Consider the following 24,277-nt stretch of genomic DNA (forward strand, 5'->3'; position numbering starts at 1 on the left):
CATAAAGTAACAAAGCTACCGGTATCTGTGAAACACCATGACCATTAACCACACAACCAGCAGCAGCTAGGAAACACATGCTCCAAAACCACCACCATCAGACTGATCAACACAGTGACAGACCCCAAACACACCCACACCTCATCATCTAACTCTCAAGCTGAGTGAAGGGGTATTTTCAGAGATCAACTACAGAATGTGACTTCCTTTTCAACTAACATACAGGAATTATTTTATAGAACAGCAGCCCTCATCAAAAGGAAGTCTCTGCTCTTTCTCCTCTCCACTCTTTCTTCTCTGTGTGTTTTGGTTAGTCAACTGCTAGCTACCAGTGACAGTGATAGATAAGGACATACAGCCAGAGGAAACAGTCATACAACGCCTTAACAAGATGTCTAGTGGTCCCTTCTCCTGCTTCTCCAAACAGGAAATATTCCTTCTCCAACCTCCACTATGGTAAGTTTTATAATGATTTGTATTGATTTGAACATTTTAAACACAATACAACCACAATAAAACCATCGTCGAGGATGACACAAACAAGTTTAAAAACGTTTCCCCATCGTGGTCCTCTTGAAAATACATGAAAACAAAAATCTACACAAGATAACATGAAAACAAAATACCTCTCAAATACATCTCATCAATAGGGAGGAAACCGTAAAAGGAATAAAATAGATTTCCAAGTAACGTTCATTGAAACAATTATACTTTCTTGTGCAGTTAAAGCATTTGGCCCATAAACCATGCCGATTTATCTTAAAACTCCCTAGTGTATTGATAGATTTTATATGGTTGGTACACCATTCCATTCCTCTGCACCAGTGTTAAGGAAAGAGCTTTTTCCAGCCATGCTCCTATAGAGCAGCGGTCTCATATTGGCAACACTGGCTCTGGTGTGATGGCTATGAGAGTCTCTAATGAAATTAAAATAACCAGACAGGTAACTGGGGGAAAGGTCATGTATCACTTTAAAAACCATCAACAGTTTAATCTGCACCACCACCAGATCAACTGGAAGCAAGTTCAGTTCCCTGAAATGATTATGACCAACGTGCGTCTCTATGGCTGAGCTTGAGAATAATTCTCATTAGTTTGTTTTGGGCCGTTTGAAGTTTGTCCTTCAGATTTTTTGTTATGCCACCGAACCATGAGATACATGCATAGTCAAGGTGGTACTGTATCAGAGATGTTGCCAGGGTCCTCATTGTCTCTATATCCAGGAACTTGGCTACCCTTGCCAGGAACTTTGTCCTGGTGTGAACATTCCCAATGGCCTTCGGAGCCACAAGTTCGCATGTCATGTGTATGGTCCAGTTCACATCCCAATGTATGTAACAGAGCATTTTTCCTTCATCGCCACACCATTACACTTGACTGAGAAGTTGGAAGAGTTTCTCACTTTGTGTTTGGAACCAAACAGGATACATTCTGTCTTGCCTAAATGGATAACTACTTACTGACTTTAGTCAGTTCGCTGCTTAGGGTCGTTTCAACGGTCTCCTTATTCTAATGTGAAACCAAGAGGGTAGAATCATCCCCAAACAGGATCTATTGCATGTGCTTGCTTGCATGAGAAAGAAAGGAAAACCGTTAGCTTTCTTTAACTTCATTGTTGGTCTTTGCATGGTGTGTGTTGACTGTAGAATGCCTAGTCATCAGTGATTGGTTGGATATCTCAAAATGTTTGCTTTATTACTGTGTGATAACACCTACATAATACCTATATTCAGAAACATAACATGATGTATTGATTCTGCAGTTCTGAATTAGTGCCAATGGTGTTGTTGGGTCAGCAACTGTTGCGGTGCTTCTAGAATGCAACAGATCTTGCGACGCTGTGCCTAATGGATGTCATTCATTAAATTTAAGGTGATATGGGACTGTATTGAATGATTGTTTCTATTACATAATATGATACATAGCCAGACAAGGATAACTGCTGGCATGCCTTAAATTCGTCAATGAACAGTAACTTGATTTTTTTCTTAATTCATGATGAGGGTTTTTTCTTTAAGGGTTTATTATACATTTCTTCATACTGACATGTATTTATAATGTTGCCTTGCAGTATATGATACATTTATGGTGAATAATTACACAGTAAACAGAGTGTGATTTGTACTTTTGAGCTGAGGAGGGGTTATCAGATCCACCCCCAATTCTCTTTTCCTGTCATCTCATCCTGTTCTGCTGAATGTGGGGAAGGAGTGGACTTTAACTAAGTAAAATAGGACCCACGCACTCAAATATGTAAAGATATTAATGGAAAATATGTGAAGTGCCACATACAGTATAAATGAAACTGGGAATGCACTATATAAATCCAATTCATTTGTATCTATTATTGATTCGGTAGGACTTTGCATTGCAGTGTATTATTGTGTAATTATTCATGTAGGCACACTGTAACAAGTCTTGAACACCTGGTCATGGCGATCTGCCAGGGTATGGAGTCCCCCCAATGAGTAATTACAATACTTGCTACTCCGTACTTACATGAATAATTACACAGTAATAAGATCATTGTAATATAGTGTGCAACCATTGATTGATGTCAGAATGTGTGGGTTTCAGGTGTGAGTTTCCTTTGATCATCAACAAGAGAGTGGGGGACTCTGTGGAGCTGCTGGCAGGCTTAAAGAGGGGGCATTTCAAATCCTTGGAGTGGAAGTATAGGGCTATCACACCCTGATCTGTTTCACCTGTCTTTGTGCTCGTCTCCACCCCCCACCAGGTGTCTCCCATCTCCCCTCATTATCCCCTGTGTATTTATACTTGTGTTCTCTGTTTGTCTGATGGCAGTTTGTTTTGTTAGTCAAGCCTACCAGCATTTTCCCCCTTGCTTTTGTCTATGTCTAGTTCCTGTTTTCTAGTTTTCCTGGTTTTGTCCATTCTGCTTGCCCTGACCCTGAGCCTGTCTGCCGTCCTGTACCTTGTCCCACCACATTAGATTATTGACCTTTGCCTGTCCTGACCCTGAGACTTCCTGCTGTTCTGTACCTTTTGGACTCTGATCTGGATTACTGACCTCTGCCTGCCCTTGACCTGTCATTTTGCCTGCCCCCTGTTCTAGTAAGAAACTTTTGTTACTTCGACACTGTCTGCATCTGGGTCTTCCCTAATACGTGATAGTACGAACTGGCCATGACCGATCCAGCAGACTCAGACCAGCTGCACAATGCTGTCTCCCTGCAAGGAGCCACCATTGGACAACACGAGGAGTTACTGCAATGTCTTATGGAGGGACTCCATACCCTGGCAGAACGCCATGACCAGGCGTTCAAGACTTTGCTGGAGCAATTCCGCGGATTCCTCACTGGGCAGCGGGTCACACTCTTAATTTCCCAGCCTACCCCAGTGTCCCGAGAATCCCACTTACCTCCTCCGGAGTGCTACGCTGGAGATTCCGGGAACCTGCCAAGTTTTTAGCAGGAACCAACCTACTTGGGATTTACCCCCTGGGACTTACCCTACAGGTTTACCTTTCGGGACGTATCATATACCACAAAGCTACGACCGGTCGTAATACAATGGGACTACTGAATAAGCTCAGGCTTTCTAGGTCCGTATCCTATAAGTGGTTCAGCCTACGACTCTCATCTCCCCAAGATGTTAGAATTAGTGATAACAGGTGTAGGAACTGTGCCTACCTTATTTCTGGTGCCGGCTCCTGTTTCACTGATTCGGAATCTCTAGTTCGACTGCAAATCTTGGTGAACCCTGCTCACAGCGCCAACTGTTAGGTTCTAATTTCGAGTAAAAACTTGACGAACACCTTGAAAGCTTAACCAAGTTTATTCTTCCCAGAGGATCAATACAGCTGCATTAGACAAAAACATTTTCACACAAGCACTGATATTTTACCCTTCCTCCTAGGCTGAGTCTCCTCCCACCCATCTGAACAAACATTGTTTTTTTACTGCTAGGCAGGAAACTAAGTAATAAAGCCATAAACTTTTCTTTATCCCTTAATGTGATCTGACCTGACCTTGACCCCCTTCATCACTAATCCATGGCTCTCTCCCCTTATCAATGCCTGCAGAATGACAGCTGGGGTAGGGACGATTGATTAGAGACTGCCTAAATCATATGAACTGGAACAACCATATCAGTAATATGTGAAAGAACTCCAACTACTAACAGATTGGAATAGTTTAGAAACATTTATGTTATTTATGTTTGTGTAGAATAAGATTAATCAACCAATCGAAGTACATGCAAATAGACAGGTATTGAAACAAAGCACTTTGAAAATCAACCAGCAAGTGATCATGCTGGAATAATGATGATGATAATGATTGGCATGGTTTTGATTTGTTTTGAGTAAACATGAATTTGTAATTTTACTCAACAAGCTTGTTCAAATACAACTGACTTCAAGCAGAGTTTGTTGATGAAAGACATTAACACATTGGCTCGAATTCTTGTCCTTTTTAAATCCACTCAACTTGCATAATAACGCTAATTAAGCAATTGCTATCCTCAGTTTCCTGGCAATTTCTCGCATGGAATAGCCTGAAATTCTCAGAACACGAATAGACTGATGAGTTTCAGAAGAAAGTTTGTTTGTTTCTGGCCATTTCAAGCCTGTAATCGAACCCACAAATGCTGATGCTACAGATACTCAACTAGTCTAAAGTTTTATTGCTTCTTTAATCAGAACAACAGGTTTCAGCTGTGCTAACATAATTGCAAAAGTGTTTTCTAATGATCAATTAGCCTTTTAAAATTATCAACTTGGATTAGCTAACACAACGTGCCATTGGAACACAGGAGTGATGGTTGCTGATAATGGGCCTCGGTACGCCTATTTAGATATTCCATAAAAAAAATCTGCCGTTTCCAGCAACAATAGTCATTTACAGCATTAACAATGTCTACACTGTATTTCTGATCAATTTGATGTTATTTTTTGGACACAAAATGTGCTTTCCTTCAGAAACAAGGACATTTCTAAGTGACCCCAAACTTTTGAACAGTGGTGTATATATTTCATAAATTTTAGAATATTTTACCTTTATTTAACTAGGCAAGTCAGTTAAGAACAAATTCTTATTTTCAATGACGGCCTAGGAACAGTGGGTTAACTGCCTTGTTCAGGGGTAGAACGACATATTTTTACCTTGTCAGCTTGTGGATTTGATCTTGCGACCTTTCAATTACTAGTCCAACACTCTAACCACTAGGCTATCTGCCACCCCAATATGGCTGTAACTTAACAAAATGTGGAAAATGTCAAGGGGTCTGAACACTTTCCGAATATTCTGTATGTCCTTTTCAAAGAGAAGATTGACAATGTCCTTTCAGCATACATATTCTGTAGTTCATTTACTAATTTCTCTTTTACATTCAATCTATCACTGTGATCACTACATTCCTGGGTTATTACCTTGAACAGTTGACAGACCTACCTTGTTTGTGGTGTAACTCAATAACATCTACATGCAGTTGACCCCCAAATAGCTTCAACATAAACCAAATTATAAATATGCCATGAAGTCCAAGAAGGCTCGTAATTTAACAATTGTATTTGTAAGTTTGTTATTAACACATGAAAGTTCACAGGTTACAGGAGGTATCACTGCCAAAAAATGCATTTAAAAAAAAAAAACGTTTAAATGGCTTTCCTGTGAAGTCGTGACTGCAACATACGCCTAGTTTCCTTAAACGGGTCACATATATGCACAATAAATGTGGCAACAGATGATGACGTTCTTTGGTTGCACTGTGTTTACCGACTACAGAGAAATGGAGTCGTTGGTATTTGCAGCTTTTAACCTCTCTGGAGTATGTGGGATGCTAGCGTCCCACCCGCGGAACACACACTATTCAACAGCCAGTGAAATAGCAGGGCGGCAAATTCAAAACAACAAAAATCTCATAATTCAAATTTCTCAAACAAACAACTATTATATCCCATTTTATAGATACACTTCTCGTTAATCCAACCACATTGTCCGATTTCAAAAAGGCTTTACGGCGAAAGCATAACATTAGATTATGTTAGGACAGCACCGAGACAAGAAAAACCACACAGTCATTTTCCAAGCAAAGAGAGGCGTCACAAAAACCAGAAATACAGCTAGAATTAATCACTAACCTTTGATGATCTTCATCAGATGACACTCATAGGACTTCATGTTACACAATACATGTATGTTTTGCTCGATAAAGTTCATATTTATATCCAAAAACCCCATTTTACATTGGCGTGTAATGTTCAGAAATGTTTTGCCTCCCAAAACTTCCGGTGAATGAGCACATCAATTTACAGAAATACTCATCATAAACGTTGATAAAATATTCAACAGTTATTCAAAGAATTATAGATACACTTCTCCTTAACTCTTACATCTTGACGTTCCGCTAGCGGAACACCTGCTCCAATATCCAATGATAGGCGTGGCGCGAATTACAAATTCCTCAAAAATACAAAAACTTCAATTTTTCAAACATATGACTATTTCACAGCATTTTAAAGACAAGACTCTCCTTTATCTAACCACACTGTCCGATTTCAAAAAGGCTTTACAGCGAAAGCAAAACATTAGATTATGTCCGCAGAGTACCCAGCCAGAAATAATCAGACACCCTTTTTTCAAGCTAGCATATAATGTCACAAAAACCCAAAAGACAGCTAAATGCAGCACTAACCTTTGATGATCTTCATCAGATGACACACCTAGGACATTATGTTATATAATACATGCATGTTTTGTTCAATCAAGTTCATATTTATATCAAAAAACAGCTTTTTACATTAGCATGTGACGTTCAGAACTAGCATACCCCCCGCAAACTTCCGGGGAATTTACTAACAATTTACTAAATTACTCACGATAATCGTTCACAAAAAGCATAACAATTATTTTAAGAATTATAGATACAGAACTCCTCTATGCACTCGATATGTCCGATTTTAAAATAGCTTTTTGGTGAAAGCACATTTTGCAATATTCTAAGTACATAGCCCAGCCATCACGGGCTAGCTATTTAGACACCCGGCAAGTTTAGCCTTCACCAAAATCAGATTTACTATTATAAAAGTTTGATTACCTTTTGTTGTCTTCGTCAGAATGCACTCCTAGGAGTGCTACTTCAATAACAAATGTTGGTTTGGTCCCAAATAATCCATCGTTATATCCGAATAGCGGCGTTTTGTTCGTGCGTTCCAGAAACTATCCGAAATGGTAAATCAGGGTCGTGCGCATGGCGCAATTCGTGACAAAACATTTCTAAATATTCCATTACCGTACTTCGAAGCATGTCAACCACTGTTTAAATCAATTTTTATGCAATTTATCTCGTAAAAAAGCAATAATATTCCGACCGGGAATCTCCTTTTCGGCAAACAGAGGAAAAATCACAAAGACGGGGGCGGCCAGGGCACGCGCCTAAGCCCACAGTCCCTTGATCGGCCACTTGAGAAAGGCGATAATGTGTTTCAGCCTGGGGCTGGGATGACGACATTCAGGTTTTTCCCGGGCTCTGAGCGCCCATGGAAGACGTAGGAAGTGTCACGTTAGAGCAGAGATCCTTTGTAAAAGATAGAGATGGCAAAGAAGTTCAAGAAATGGTCAGACAGGCCACTTCCTGTAAAGGAATCTCTCAGGTTTTGACCTGCCATTTGAGTTCTGTTATACTCACAGACACCATTCAAACAGTTTTAGAAACTTTGGAGTGTTTTCTATCCAAAGCCAATAATTATATGCATATTCTAGTTACTGGGCAGGAGTAGTAACCAGATTAAATCGGGTACGTTTTTTATCCAGCCGTGAAAATACTGCCCCCTAGCCATAACAGGTTAATGCAACCGCTGTGTCAGATTTCAAAAAAGCTTTACGGCGAAAGAAAATTTTGCAATAATCTGAGTACAGCGCTCAGATATCAAAACAATCCATACAGATACCCGCCATTTTGGAGTCAACAGAAATGACAAAAATTACATTATACATTTTCACTTGATGATCTTCATTGGAATGCACTTCCAGGAATCCCAGTTCCAGAATAAATGTTTGTTTTGTTCGATAAAGTTCATCTTTATGTCCAAATACCTCCATTTTGTTCGCGTGTTTAGTCCACTACTCCAAATGTAAGGCACGCGCTTACTAAGTCCAGACGAAAAGTCAAAAAAGTTATACTACAGTTTGTAGAAATATGTCAAACGATGTATAGAATCAATCATTAGGATGTTTTTATCATAAATCTTCCATAATATTCCAACCGGACGATTCCTTTGTCTTCAAAAAAGAAAAGGAACACAGCTAACTCCCACGTCAGTGCGCGCCACTGAGCTCATGTCATTTTCTCACTCATCTACTTCCAGGAGCTCTTATTCTCTCCCTATTCACAGTAGAAGCATGAAACAACGTTCTAAAGACTGTTCACATCTAGTGGAAGCCTTAGGAAGTGCAAAATGAACCCTAAGTCACTGTATACTGTATAGGCAATCACTTGAAAAACTACAAACCTCAGATTTCCACACTTCTTGGTTGGATTTTTCTCAGGTTTTTGCCTGCTATATGAGTTCTGTTATACTCACAGACATCATTCAAACAGTTTTAGAAACTTCAGAGTGTTTTCTATCCGGATCTACTAAAGATTTGCATATCCTACCTTCTGAGCCTGAGTAGCAGGCAGTTTACTACGGGCACGCCTTTCATCTGGACGTCAAAATACTGCCCCCTACCCTTAATCAGGTTGTAGCATAAGCCTGTGAAACATTAGGAAACTACATATAAAGTGGCAAGAAAAAGTATGTGAACCCTTTGGAATTACCTGGATTTCTGCATAAATGTGTCATAAAATTTGATCTGATCTTCATCTTAATCACAACAATAGACAAACACAGTGTGCTTAAACTAATAACACACACATTATTGTATTTTTCTTTTCTATATTGAATACATAATTTAAACATTCACAGTGTAGGTAGGAAAAAGTATGTGAACCCCTAGGCTAATGACTTTTCCTAAAGCTAATTGGAGTCAGGTGTCAGCTAACCTGGAGTCCAATCAATGAGACGAGATTGGAGATGTTGGTTAGAGCTGCCTTGCCCTATGAACACTCACAATATGTGAGTTTTCTACTCACAGGAAGCATTGCCTGTTGTGAACCATGCCTCGAACAAAAGAGATCTCAGAAGACCTAAGATTAAGAATTGTTGACTTGTGTAAAGCTGGAAAGCATTACAAATGTACAGTCGTGGCCAAAAGTTTTGAGAATGACACAAATATTAATTTCCAGAAAGTTTGCTGCTTCAGTGTCTTTAGATGTTTTTGTCAGATGTTACTATGGAATACTGAAGTATAATTACAAGATTTCATAAGTGTCAAAGGCTTTTATTGACAATTACATGAAGTTGATGCAAAGAGTCAATATTTGCAGTTGACCCTTCTTTTTCAAGACCTCTGCAATCCTCCCTGGGATGCTGTCAGTTAACATCTGGGCCACATCCTGACTGATGCAGCCCATTGTTGCGTAATCAATTCTTGGAGTTTGTCAGAATTTGTGGGTTTTTGTTTGTCCACCCGCCTCTTGAGGATTGACCACAAGATCTCAATGGGATTAAGGTCAGGGGAGTTTCCTGGCCATGGACCCAAAATATCGCTATTTTGTTCCCCGAGCCACTTAGTTATCACTTTTGCCTTATGGTAAGGTGCTCCATCATGCTGGAAAAGGCATTGTTTGTCACCAAACTGTTCCTGGATGTTTGGGAGAAGTTGTTCTCGGAGGATGTGTTGGTGCCATTCTTTATTCATGGCTGTGTTCTTAGGCAAAATTGTGAGTGAGCTCACTCCCTTGAGAAGCAACCCCACACATGAATGGTCTCAGGATGCTTTACTCTTGGCATGACACAGGACTGATGGTAGCGCTCACCTTGTCTTCTCCGGACAAGCTTTTTTCCGGACGCCCCAAACAATCGGAAAGGGGATTCATCAGAGAAAATGACTTTACCCCAGTCCTCAGCAGTCCAATCCCTGTACCTTTTGCAGAATATCAGTCTGTCCCTGATGTTTTTCCTGGAGAGAAGGGGCTTCTTTGCTGCCCTTCTTGACACCAGGCCATCCTCCAAAAGTCTTCGCCTCACTGTGCGTGCAGATGCACTCACACCTGCCTGCTGCCATTCCTGAGCAAGCTCTGTACTGGTGGTGCCCGCAGCTGAATCAACTTTAGGAGACGGTCCTGGCGCTTGCTGGACTTTCTTGGGCGCCCTGAAGCCTTCTTCACAACAATTGAACCGCTCTCCTTGAAGTTCTTGATGATCCGATAAATGGTTGATTTAGGTGCACTCTAACTGGCAGCAATATCCTTGCCTGTGAAGCCCTTTTTGTGCAAAGCAATGATGACGGCACGTGTTTCCTTGCAGGTAACAATAATTGATATAGGAAGAACAATGATTACAAGAAACACCCTCCTTTTGAAGCTTCCAGTCTGTTATTCGAACTCAATCAGCATGACAGAGTGATCTCCAGCCTTGTCCTCGTCAACACTCACACCTGTGTTAACGAGAGAATCACTGACATGATGTCAGCTGGTCCTTCTGTTGCAGAGTTGAAATGCAGTGGAAATGTTTTTTGGGGATTTAGTGCATTTGCATGGCAAAGAGGGACTTTGCAATTCATTGTAATTCATCTGATCACTCTTCATAACATTCTGGAGTATATGCAAATTGACATTATACAAACTGAGGCAGCAGACTTTGTGAAAATTAATATTTGTGTCATTCTCCAAACTTTTGGCCACGACTGTATCTCTAAAAGCCGTGATGTTCATCAGTCCACGGTAAGATGAATTGTCTATAAATGGAGAAAGTTCAGCACTGTTGCTACTCTCCCTAGGTGTGGCGGTCCTGCAAAGATGACTGCAAGAGCACAGTGCAGAATGCTCAATGAGGTTAAGAAGAATCCTAGAGTGTTGTAGAGGAATTCTGCCCTCTGTTATACAAGAGACCACAGGAAACTTCTTTGATCAGGGGTAGTTTTTTTAATAAGGATTGCAAGCCAGATTGCAACCCGGAGTATACACTTACAGTAATTTGCAAGTAACACACTCAGCACAAAATATGGTGTTTTCCCTTTTTATCCCCATATAAGCTCATAATTCATAGTTGCTAATACAAAGATATCTCTGCTAGGCGGGGTTCAGCTTATTGCGTTATTGGCAGTTAGTTGCCCAATCACTCTTCCCCTTATTGTAATCATGTGCTAGCAGAAGTAAGACTGGAACATAGCAACAACAGGAACTCTTGGTTCCCTTTATCCATCTGTTACCTAAAGTATAGTTTTAACACACAGACATATGACTTTGTACAGTTGACCTTTTCATGCACTTGCAAGGTCTATCACTGATTCTTAACCTCAAGCTAAAGGAAAACATTAATCATTATACTTTTGTAATCACAGGTAGAATTGTAATGTATAGACAGCCACTGCTGTCAGCCACTGCTGTCAAAAAAAACATTGCTCCACGTCTGAAGTTTGTAAAAGAGCACCTGTATGTTCCACAGCGCTTCTGGCAAAATATTCTGTGGGCAGATTAAACTAAAGTCGAGTTGTTTGGAAGGAACACAAAACACTATGTGTGGAGGAAAAAAAATGCACAGCACACCAACATCAAAACCTCATCCCAACTGTAAAGTATGGTGGAGGGAGCATCATGGTTTGGGGCTGCTTTGGTACCGCAGGGCCTGGACAGCTCGCTATCATCGACTGAAAATAATTCCCAATTTTATCAAGACATTTTGCAGGAGAATGTAAAGCTATCTGTCCGCCAATTGAAACTCAACAGAAGTTGGGTGATGCAACAGGACAACGATCACACAGAAGTAAATAAACAACAGTATGGCTTCAACAGAAGAAAATACCCCTTCTCGAGTGGCCCAGTCAGAGTCCTGACATCAACCCGATTTAAAATGCTGTGGCATGACCTCGAGAGAGGTTCACACCAGACATGCTAAGAATATTGCTGAACTAAAACAGTTTTGTAAAGACGAATGGTCCAAAATTCCTCCTGACTGTTGTTTGGTTGAGTTTATTGCTGCCAAAGTTGGGTCAACCAGTTATTAAATCCAAGGGTTCACATAATGTGTTCAATAAAGACATGAAAACGTATAATTGTTTGTGTGTTATTAGTTTATGCTGACTGTGTTTGTCTATTGTTGTGACTTAGATGAAGATCACATTTTATGACCTTTTTATGCAGAAATCCAGGTAATTCCAAAGGGTTCACATACTTTTTCTTGCCACTAAAATTCTTGTTTTACAATGACGGCCTACCCCGCCAAACTTTTCCTAGTGTAGTTTTATTCCATAAACTGTCAGGTCCAAAATGATTGGCTCCGAAGAAGAAGGCAGACGTTTGTTTATTTGGGTTATTTGTAACTTTTTTTTTTTTGTTGTACATAATCTCTTATGGCCGAAAATAACTTCTGAACATCAGGACTGCGATTTCTCACCACGGACTGGCAGAATCCTTTTTTCCCTTTAACGAGTCTGACGAGGCCGACACAAACGATATACTGCTTTCTCGGGAACAGGTCCAGATCCCCGTAATTTGCCTGAAGAGGAGGCGGAGAAAAAGGGGCCAGAGAGCGGGCTGCCTTCTGAGAATTCGTAGGCGATCGAATAAACCCCCACTTCCTTCTATTCTGCTAGCAAACGTGCAATCTTTGGACAATAAAATAGATGACCTACGCGGGAAGTTTAAACTACCAACGGGACATTCAAAACTGTAATATCTTATTCTTCACGGAGTCGTGGCTGAACGACGACACTATCAACATACAGCTGGCCAGTTATACACAGCACCGGCAGGATAAAACAGCGGCGTCTGGTAAGACAAGGGGCGGAGGACTATGTATTTAAGAAAATAACAGCTGGTGTACGATATCTAAGGAATTCTCGAGCTATTGCTCGCCTGAGGTGCAGTATCTCATGATAAGCTATAGACCGCTTTATCTACCTAAGGAGTTTTCATCTGTATTTTTCGTAGCTGTTTACACACCACCACAGTGGTATGAGGCTGGCACAGAGGCTGGCACGAAGACAGCATTGAATGAGCTGTATTCTGCCATAAGCAAACAAGAAAACGCTCACCCAGAGGCGGTGCTCCTAGTAGCCGGGGAGCTTATAAGAAATCCCGCTATGCCCTCCGACGAACCATCAAACAGGCAAAGTGTCAATAAAGGACTATGATCGAATCATACTACACCGGCTCTGACGCTCGTCGGATGTGGCAGGGCTTGCAAACTATTACAGACTACAAAGGGAAGCACAGCCGAGAGCTGCCCTGTGACACGAGCCTACCAGATGAGCTAAACGACTTCTATGCTCGCTTCGAGGCAAATAACACTGAAACATGCATGAAAGCACCAGCTGTTCCGTAAGACTGTGTGATAACGCTCTCCGCAGCCGATGTGAGTAAGACCTTTAAACAGGTCAACATTCACAAGTCCGCAGGGCCAGAACGATTTCCAGGACCAACCGGCAAGTGTCTTCACTGACATTTTCAAACTCTCCCTGTCCGAGTCTGTAATACCAACATGTTTTAAGCAGACCACCATAGTGCCTGTGCCCAAGAACACAAAGGCAACCTGCCTAAATGACTACAGACCCGTAGCACTCACGTCTGTAGCCATGAAGTGCTTTGAAAGGCTGGTCATGGCTCACATCAACACCATTATCCCAGAAACACTAGACCCACTCCAATTTACATACCGCCCCAACAGATCCACAGATGATGCAATCTCTATTGCACTCCACACTGCCCTTTCCCACCTGGACAAAAGGAACACCTATGTGAGAATGCTATTCATTGACTACAGCTCAGTGTTCACCACCATAGTACCCTCAAAGCTCATCACTAAGCTAAGGAACCTGAGACTAAACACCTCCCTCTGCATCTAGATCCTGGACTTCCTGACGGGCCGCCCCCAGGTGGTGAGGGTAGGTAGCAACACATCTGCCACGCTGATCCTCAACACTGGAGCTCCCAAGGGGTGCATGCTCAGTCCCCTCCTGTACTCCCTGTTCACCCACGACTGCATGGCCAGGCACGACTCCCACACCATCATTAACTTCTTATGGAACACTGGGACGCTAGCGTTCCATCTCGAAAACTTCCAGTGAAATTGCAGAGCACCAAATTCAAATTAAATTACTATAAATATTTAACTTCCATGAAATCACAAGTGCAATACATCAAAATAAAGCTTAACTTGTTGTTAATCCAGCCGCCGTGTCAGATTTCAAAAAGGCTTTACGGCGAAAGCAAACCATGCGATTATCTGAGGACAGCGCTCAGCAGACAAAACATTACAAACAGTTAGCAGCCAAGTAGATTAGTCACGAAAGTCAAAAATAGCAATAAAATTAACTTTTTTAGGATAGGGGGCAGCATTCGGAATTTGGGATGAAAAGCGTACACAAAGTAAACTGCCTGCTACTCAGACCCAGAAGCTAGGATATGCATATAATTGGTAGATTTAGATAGAAAACACTCTAAAGTTTCCAAAACTGTTAAAATAATGTCTGGGAGTATAACAGAACTGATATGGCAGGTGAAAACCTGAGGAAAATCCATCCAGGAAGTGCCATTATTTTGAAATGGCTGTTTTTCCAATGAAAGCCTATCCACCATTTAAAGGGATAGGACCCAGATTCCGTTCCCTATGGCTTCCACTAGTTGTGAACAGTCTTTAGACATTGTTTCAGCCTTTCATTATGAAAGATTAGGGAGAATTACCAGTTTCAATGAGTAGATAGTGGGATGTCCCCAGAGCTGGTTACTGCACATGACCTTTTTTGTTTTTCTTTTATATTGACAATGCTATTGTCCGGTTGAAATATTATCGATTATTTAGGCTAAAAACAACCTGAGGATTGATTATAAACATCTTTTGACATGTTTCTACGAACATTACGGATACTATTTGGAATTTTCGTCTGCCCGTTGTGACCGCATTTGAGCCATTGGATTACTGAACAAAATGGAGGTTTTTGGATATAAAGAGTGACTTTATCGAACAAAACAAACATTTATTGTGTAACTGGGAGTCTTGTGAGTGCAACCATACGAAGATCATCAAAGGTAAGTGATTAATCTCTACGGGATCAGTGTCCCTCCACCGGGATGGTTGAGCTAACATGCGCTAATGTTATTAGCATGACGTTGTAAGTAACAAGAACATTTCCCAGGACATAGACATGTCTTATACGGGCAGAAATCTTAAATTCTTGTTAATCTAACTGCACTGTCCAATTTATAGTAGCTATTACAGTGAAAAAAGACCATACTATTGTTTGAGGAGAGTGCACAACAACAAAAAATGTTTATCTTGGCAACTGGTTTGATACATTCACCTCTGAAGGTAAATAATGTACTTACATTCAGTAACCTTGCTTTGATTTATCATCCCGAGTGTCTGAAACTATGCACTTACACTGCTGCCGTCTCGTGGCCAACATCTAAATTGCGCCTAAACTGCAATAATTTATTAGGGCCTTTATCTTGCATTACAAAGATGATGGGGGAAAAAAAGGAAGAAACGTATATATTTTTTTGTTTGTATTATCTTTCACCAGATCTAATGTGTTATTTACTCCTACATTAAAAACCAAAGCCAGACTAACATTTCAGTAGCCTAACTAGGACTGTGGCATGTGTTTATACACTTTCACTCTGCTGTGCAAGTTAAAAGGGACACATGAAAGCATCGGAATTGATGTTGAATTCACTGATGTGAGTGCATCAGGAAGTAATTTCATAAGTAGATGACTCAACTGTTGACTCATTTATACTCATTCCTCAGGGGGAGTTGGGATTTGCCAAAAAATACAACACATTTCCAATTTAGAGATATGTATAGTACGAGTATGTGAGAAATAGGACAAATATAAGCACCCACCTGAATACAAAAATAAAACATTTTAGAAAAAGCTCAGTGCCGCTATTCTTGCAAGGTAAGATATTGAAAGGTATTGAAAACAGAGATGACAATAATTTTGAGAAGAAAAATAAAATCATATAGTACAGCTCAGTATTTGCATTATTTATTTTATACAGTCTTTTTGCTTATCTTTATACAGGGTGCCAATCAAATCAAATTGTATGAGTCACGTGCGCCGAATACAACAGGTGTAGACCTTACAGTGAAATGCTTACTTACAGGCTCTAACCAATAGTGCGACAAAAAGGTATGTGTGTGTGTGTGTGTGTGTGTGTGTGTGTGTGTGTGTGTGTGTGTGTGTGTGTGTGTGTGTGTGTGTGTGTGTGTGTGTGTGTGTGTGTGTGTGTGTGTGTAGGTAAGTAAAGAAATAAAACAACAGTAAAAAGACATTTGAAAATAACAGTAGCAAGTCTATATACAGACACCAGTTAGTCAGGCTTATTGAGGTAGTATGTACATGTAGGTATGGTTAAAGTGACTATGCATATATGATGAATAGAGAGTAGCAGTAGCGTAAAGAGAGGGGTTGGCGGGTGGTGGGACACAATGCAGATAGCCCGGTTAGCCAATGTGCGGGAGCACTGGTTGGTCGGCCCAATTGAGGTAGTATGTACATGAATGTATAGTTAAAGTGACTATGCATATATGATGAACAGAGTAGCAGCAGCGTAAAAGAGGGGTTGGGGGGGCACACAATGCAAATAGTCCGGGTAACCATTTGGTTACCTGTTCAGGAGTCTTATGGCTTGGGGATAAAAACTGTTGAGAAGCCTTTTGTCCTGGACTTGGTGCTCCGGTACCGCTTGCCATGCGGTAGTAGAGAGAACACTCTATGACTGGGGTGGCTGGGGTCTTCGACAATTTTTAGGGCCTTCTGGATGGCAGGCAGCTTTGCCCCAGTGATGTACTGGGCCGTACTCACTACCCTCTGAAGTACCTTGTGGTCGGAGGCCGAGCAATTGCCGTACCAGGCAGTGATGCAACCGGTCAGGATGCTCTCGATGTTGCAGCTGTAGAACCTTTTGAGGATCTCAGGACCCATGCCAAATCTTTTTAGTTTCCTGAGGGGGAATAGGCTTTGTCGTGCCCTCTTCACGACTGTCTTGGTGTGTTTGGACTATTCTAGTTTGTTGTTGATGTGGACACCAAGGAACATGAAGCTCTCAACCTGCTCCACTACAGCCCCGTCGATGAGAATGGGGGCTTGCTCGGTGCTCCTTTTCCTGTAGTCCACAATCATCTCCTTAGTCTTGGTTACGTTGAGGGATAGGTTGTTATTCTGGCACCACCCGGCCAGGTCTCTGTCCTCCTCCCTATAGACTGTCTCGTCGTTGTTGGTGATCAGGCCTACCACTGTTGTGTCGTCTGCAAACTTTAAAGCTTGACAATGTATAACCAAAAAAACTAAACCTGCAACAAAACACCATGAAAAGGAAAAACATGTAGGCCTGTTACAGCAACATTTGAGTAGTAGCCTAGGCTACTCAACTACAAGCCATTTTGAGTGCACCATGCAGCAATGCTGCTTTTAACTGCCAGGGTAATCCATGAAGTGCAACATTTAAAAATAAAAAAAACGAGTTTAAATGTTACAACCACCTAGCTACGTTTTTGTTATTTGGAGTTATTAAATACTTTCTTTTAGGGTCTTTGCATATTGTGCACATCTGCAAGCATAGCAGCAAAGGCTGGACAAATATTATTGATCTGTTTTATATATATATATATATATATATATGTGTATATATGTGTGTTAAAATGCAATATAAAGCATCCTATGTTCATTCGTGGACATTATGAAAATACATATTTTTTTCTAACAAACAACAGGCAGTTTGGGTTGCAGTTTTACGCGTGTTTTTTTGTAAAAACAAACATGTTAGCCCGCAAATTCATTGTTTTTTCAATATGGCCCTTGTGCTGATTTGAGTTTGACACCCCTGATGTAAAGCAACACTTTCTAACAAAATCTCTATGCCACATAGTGTTGTCAGTCTTCTGTAAACCACATTCAGATTTGATTTCTACTGATATGAACCCATAGAGAAGTGGTCCATGTCTGTACTAATATGATGACATAGAGGTAGTATGTACATGGAATAAGAGGGCAGACACAGTAGACTGAAGGGTTATGTTGTTGCTATGAGACCAATCACCATATTAGTTTCTACAGTGCCTTGCGAAAGTATTCAGCCCCCCTTGAACTTTTCGACCTTTTGCCACATTTCAGGCTTCAAACATAAAGATATAAAACTGTAATTTTTTGTGAAGAATCAACAACAAGTGGGACACAATTATGAAGTGGAACGAAATTTATTGGATATTTCAAACTTTTTTAACAAATAAAAAACTGAAAAATTGGCCGTGCAAAATTATTCAGCCCCCTTAAGTTAATACTTTGTAGCGCCACCTTTTGCTGCGATTACAGCTGTAAGTCGCTTGGGGTATGTCTCTATCAGTTTTGCACCTCGAGAGACTGAAATTTTTGCCCATTCCTCCTTGCAAAACAGCTCGAGCTCAGTGAGGTTGGATGGAGAGCGTTTGTGAACAGCAGTTTTCAGTTCTTTCCACAGATTCTCGATTGGATTCAGGTCTGGACTTTGACTTGGCCATTCTAACACCTGGATATGTTTATTTGTGAACCATTCCATTGCAGATTTTGCTTTATGTTTTGGATAATTGTCTTGTTGGAAGACAAATCTTCGTCCCAGTCTCAGGTCTTTTGCAGACTACATCAGGTTTTCTTCCAGAATGGTCCTGTATTTGGCTCCATCCATCTTCCCATCAATTTTAACCATCTTCCCTGCCCCTGCTGAAGAAAAGCAGGCCCAAACCATGATGCTGCCACCACCATGTTTGACAGTGGGGATGGTGTGTTCAGGGTGATGAGCTGTGTTGCTTTTACGCCAAACATAACGTTTTGCATTGTTGACAAAAAGTTCGATTTTGGTTTCATCTGACCAGAGCACCTTCTTCCACATGTTTGGTGTGTCTCCCAGGTGGCTAGTGGCAAACTTTAAATGACACTTTTTATGGATATCTTTAAGAAATGGCTTTCTTCTTGCCACTCTTCCATAAAGGCCAGATTTGTGCAGTATACGACTGATTGTTGTCCTATGGACAGAGTCTCCCACCTCAGCTGTAGATCTCTGCAGTTCATCCAGAGTGATCATGGGCCTCTTGGCTGCATCTCTGATCAGTCTTCTCCTTGTATGAGCTTGCACAGTGCTCCTTGGGATGTTTAAAGCTTGGGAAATCTTTTTGTATCCAAATCCGGCTTTAAACTTCTCCACAACAGTATCTCGGACCTGCCTGGTGTGTTCCTTGTTCTTCATGATGCTCTCTGCGCTTTAAACGGACCTCTGAGACTATCACAGAGCAGGTGCATTTATACGGAGACTTGATTACACACAGGTGGATTCTATTTCTCATCATTAGTCATTTAGGTCAACATTGGATCATTCAGAGATCCTCACTGAACTTCTGGAGAGAGGTTGCTGCACTGAAAGTAAAGGGGCTGAATAATTTTGCACGCCCAATTTTTCCGTTTTTTATTTGTTAAAAAAGTTTGAAATATCCAATAAATTTCGTTCCACTTCATGATTGTGTCCCACTTGTTGTTGATTCTTCACAGAAAATTACAGTTTTATATCTTTATGTTTGAAGCCTGAAATGTGGCAAAAGGTCGAAAAGTTCAAGGGGGCCGAATACTTTCGCAAGGCACTGTATATTGTGATCCACAAGAATGAAGAGTAGTTACAGGCCTGTCCTGAAGGGGGCGATAAGAAACCCCAGATCTCAACCTTGTTTCTTGGCACAGTGTCTCACACTCTACATCAAACCACTTAGATATTTTTAGAGGTAAATAGTAAAAAAAAAAAAAAAAAAAATCTGCATTTATGTATTCAGCATGTAATGATGTGAAACTATTGAAACTCTACACTTTAACCTGGAAATCTAGTTACCCAGCTACAGCTTTGAAACTCCTCCCATCTCTGGTCAGTGGTAATAAATTCTGCACAGCTCTGCCTCTGATGTACACACACACACACACACACACACACACACACACACACACACACACACACACACACACACACACACACACACACACACACACACACACACACACACACACACACACACACACACACACACACACACACACACACGCGATACAGTACATGAACAATAGCCCTGATACACAACACATAAACATACATATTGAAATACAACCATAAACAACACAATAAGAAACATATATATCTATGAAGACAGTATCTAACTAAATGTATTCCTCATAATTGAGGGGGTGACTGAAGATGTCAATTTCCATTGTGGAACAACTGAGGTAGCTGGCTAGGCTTGCCACCTGAGAAAATGTTTGAGTGGAGGCTTACAGTACTCTGTCTGTCTGTCTGTCTGTCTGTCTGTCTGTCTGTCTGTCTGTCTGTCTGTCTGTCTGTCTGTCTGTCTGTCTGTCTGTCTGTCTGTCTGTCTGTCTGTCTGTCTGTCTGTCTGTCTGTCTGTCTGTCTGTCTGTCTGTCTGTCTGTCTGTCTGTCTGTCTGTCTGTCTGCAATGGTGGGTGCAACATGAAACAAACATCTGGACACTGATATCCAACCACAAGCTCTGATCTCTGTTCAGGTCTCAATTCTTCCAATAATGAGGAAGGAACCAGTGTGAGACCATAAAGCCATCCATAAGGAGAAGTTGGTCGGAATATAAACACGCTATCAATTGCTACTATTTTTTTCTCACAGTATTTTTACATATCCCTTGAATCTTTCTCTCTCTGTCTTCCCCATTATCCCCTGTGTATTTGTCCCTGTATTCTCTGTCTGTCTGTTGCCAGTTTGTTTTGTTTTGTGAAACCTGCCACCGTTTGTTCCCCTGCACAGGTCTGTTTCTTGCTCCTGTTTTCTAGTCCTCCCAGGATTTGACCGTTCTGCCTGCCCTGACCCTGAGCCTGCCTGCTGTTCTGGACCTTTTGCACCTACTCTGGTTTACTGACCTCTGCCTGCCTTTGACCTGTCGTTTTCCTGCCCCTGTCCTAGAAATAAACGTTTGTTTCTTCGACACTGTCTGCATCTGGGTCATAACTGAAACCTGATACGGTGGGCATTTAACCAGGTCATCACTCTGGAACTAAAGATTGATGCCAACTCAGTGCTTCCAAAATGTGCTGTCAATGACAATGAATATAAAATGCAATATTTGTTGGATGTGTTGTAGTATCAAGTTGTGATTATTGTAAATGGTTGAGGGTTCCTTCGCTACAGTTATAGTAAACTGTGTTAAGAGATTAATGAGTGGTGTTTTGGTGTTCTTGGTCTCTGTGCTCTCTCTGTGTGCAGAACACGGGAAGTCAGTGGCCATTTAAAGCTGCAGTCCATAATTCATACTACCACAAAACGCTCACCATGCCACTTGCTATGGTATACGGCTCATCTACATTGTTTACAATAACTGTCATAAAATAACCGTATATTTTGGGTTATGATGGGATAAGACTTGAATTTCTGTAATTAATTTAATAGTGCAGAAATCTATGTAGAAAATGGAGATTGCACCTTTAAAATAAAGTACAGGATGGATTTGGTAATCAGTAACATGAATATGACGTTGTTATTTAGTTCTATCTAATATTGGAGCAATGTTACTTTCTTTGTTGTAGTGCTGAGTACACACATCTACTCTGGACACTTTGAAGATGATGATGATAGATATTTGTACACTTGATCAAGCCTTCACCTCTTAATACTTCATCATATTTCTTTGTGATTTTTAAAGCTGCTTTTGGATAAACATATTTTGTGTTTTGAGTGTCTCAAAATAACATGTGTAAAGCAATTGTGTCATGCTGTTTCTATTTTGTTTAGGAGTGGCAAAGGCTTTTCTGACCATACACCCCAAATCTTCATATATATTCAGTGTAGAGTCTGTCACTCTCAGATGTAACATACTGTTATGGGAATTAAGTTATCAATGTTCTTAAACCGAACTTCAATTAAACTATTCAGTCTTGAATGAGAAGGTGTGTCCAAACTTTTGACTGGTACTATATATATATATATATCTATTTATGTGTATATTTATTAAGTTACCAAGCATGTATCCAGATGTTTTGATATTCTGCTTACTGTTTTCTTAGCTCTTCCTGAAACTACACTGACCGTAAATCCAAACCCTGCTTACACTAGAGAGACAGTAACTCTGACGTGTTCAGTGGGGTCTGACAGTGGCTGGAGGTATACATGGTACAAAGAAAACACTAAGAAAGTAGTGACCTTGTCTGGCAGACACAGAGTAAGTTCAAAACATTAATGACCGGATATAATAGTATGCATTTCTCATTACAGGTTCTTGTTGCAACAGAATATTCTGGTGAGTACACCTGTCTTTCAACGACATTCCTTATCATACAGTAAAATATAATCTGTGTGTTTCATGAGTATCTCTCTCCCTGTAGGCCCCACCAGCCCCAGATGACCAACCTGGACCCCCAACAGGACCAACGATCTACCCAGGGCCGAGCTCCTGATGCTGGGTATACATGTCTGCAGCATGGTCAGTCTCTCAGCCCAGACCACTGTCACTCTACTCTCTCTGTAACTGCACACACTTGTCACAGTGACTTTTCAATATGCACTTTGTATACAACATGGTACCGTACTCTATGACCCTGGGCAAGCTGAGGGAAAACCAACCAAGTAATCTTTCTCTCTCTTCTTTGACCAACAGGTGGCACCAACCTCTATGATACAATCACTTCCTCAGACAATAATGACAGTGGTAGTGTACACGTTATGTTAAGTTTAGCATGAATACAGTATAGAGTTGTTGTTGCAATTGTTCTTCATTTGTTTAATACAGTGCATTCGTAAAGTATTCAGACCCGTTGTCTTTTTCCACATTTTGTTAGGTTACAGCCTTTTTCTAAAATTGATGAACATTTTTTTTCCCTCATCAATCTACACACAATAGCCCATAATGACAAAGAAAAACAGGTTTTTAGACATTTTTGCTCATTTATTAAAAACAAAAAACAGATATCACATTTACATAAGTATTCAGACTATTTACTCAAGACTTTGTTGAAGCACCTTTGGCAGCAATTACAGCCTCAAGTTTTATTGGGTATGATGCTACAAACTTGGCACACCCGTATTTGGGGAGTTTCTCCCATTCTTCTCTGCAGATCCTCTCAAGCTCTGTCAGGTTGGATGTGGAGCGTTTCTCGATCGAGTTCAAATCCGGACTCTGGCTGTACGGACAATTCCTTCGACCTCATGGCTTGGTTTTTGCTCTGACATGCCCTGTCAACTGTGAGACCTTATATAGACAGGCCTTTCCAAATCATAAAAAATAAATAATCCAATCATGTTGTAGAAACATCTTAAGGATGATCAATGGAAACAGAATGCACCTGAGTTCAAGTCTCATAGCAAAGGGTCTCAATACTTATGCAAATAAGGTATTTCTGTTTTTTGTATTTTTTTGTATTCCTTTGCAAAAATTATACAAATCTGTTTTTGCTTTGTCATTATGGGGTATTGTGTGTAGATTGCTGAGGATTTGTATTTATTTAATCCATTTTAGAATAAGGCTGTAACGTAACAAAATGTTGGAAAAAGTCAAGGGGTCTGAATACTTTCCGAAGGCACTGTATAACTAGCATACTAAGACTAATTAGCGATATTATGTTTCAGATGCTGGTGCTGCTACTGCTGGATCAAGTGATGTGATGTACGCCCAGATTCAACTCAAAAAGTTGGGCAAGAAAAAGAAAAGTAATTCTCAACTGTCACATAAATTAATACAAAATGTAGCAGTGATATACTCAGCAAATTTTATACAAACAGATTGACTAGCTCTATAATATTCTGTATTATTGTAATATTTTATCCTCACCCTTAACTGAAACAGAAACCCCACATCAGGCAGATTCGGTCTATTCTCAAGTGAATCCAGTCACAGCCCCAAGTAAGACTAAGTCACATGCTATTGTTACTTAAATTGATACTAATATGGAACTAATTCTCTGATATCAAAGTATAATGTATCTATTTAAAGTATGTCTCTTTGTTTGATTCTTAAGAGTTTGTTTGACTGCATGTCCTATGTCCTGTGTGGTGATATGTTGCAGGTCCTTGAGGGATGGAGGGAGGGAAGGATAGAGAGAAGGATGGAGGGACACACAAACAGAGCAGAAGCAGAAGGATACCTGGGAAGGATTATTCACGCTCAACGTACGCAAGAAAACACACACACACACACACACACTCACACACACACACACACACACACACACACACACAATA

At 40.6% G+C, this 24,277-nt stretch overlaps 1 long non-coding RNA gene across 1 annotated transcript; it reads left to right on the forward strand.

Annotated features, from left to right (window-relative positions):
* The first annotated feature begins 159 nt into the window (after positions 1-159).
* LOC123743762 (uncharacterized) lies at positions 160-23,784 on the forward strand. Its single transcript, XR_006770599.1, has 5 exons — positions 160-456; positions 22,316-22,340; positions 22,426-22,523; positions 22,698-22,748; positions 23,666-23,784. It is a non-coding gene; the product is annotated as an uncharacterized lncRNA (long non-coding RNA).
* The last annotated feature ends 493 nt before the right edge of the window (positions 23,785-24,277 follow it).

Source organism: Salmo salar, chromosome ssa07 (assembly GCF_905237065.1).
Source record: "Salmo salar chromosome ssa07, Ssal_v3.1, whole genome shotgun sequence".
Classification (NCBI taxonomy): Eukaryota; Metazoa; Chordata; class Actinopteri; order Salmoniformes; family Salmonidae; genus Salmo; species Salmo salar.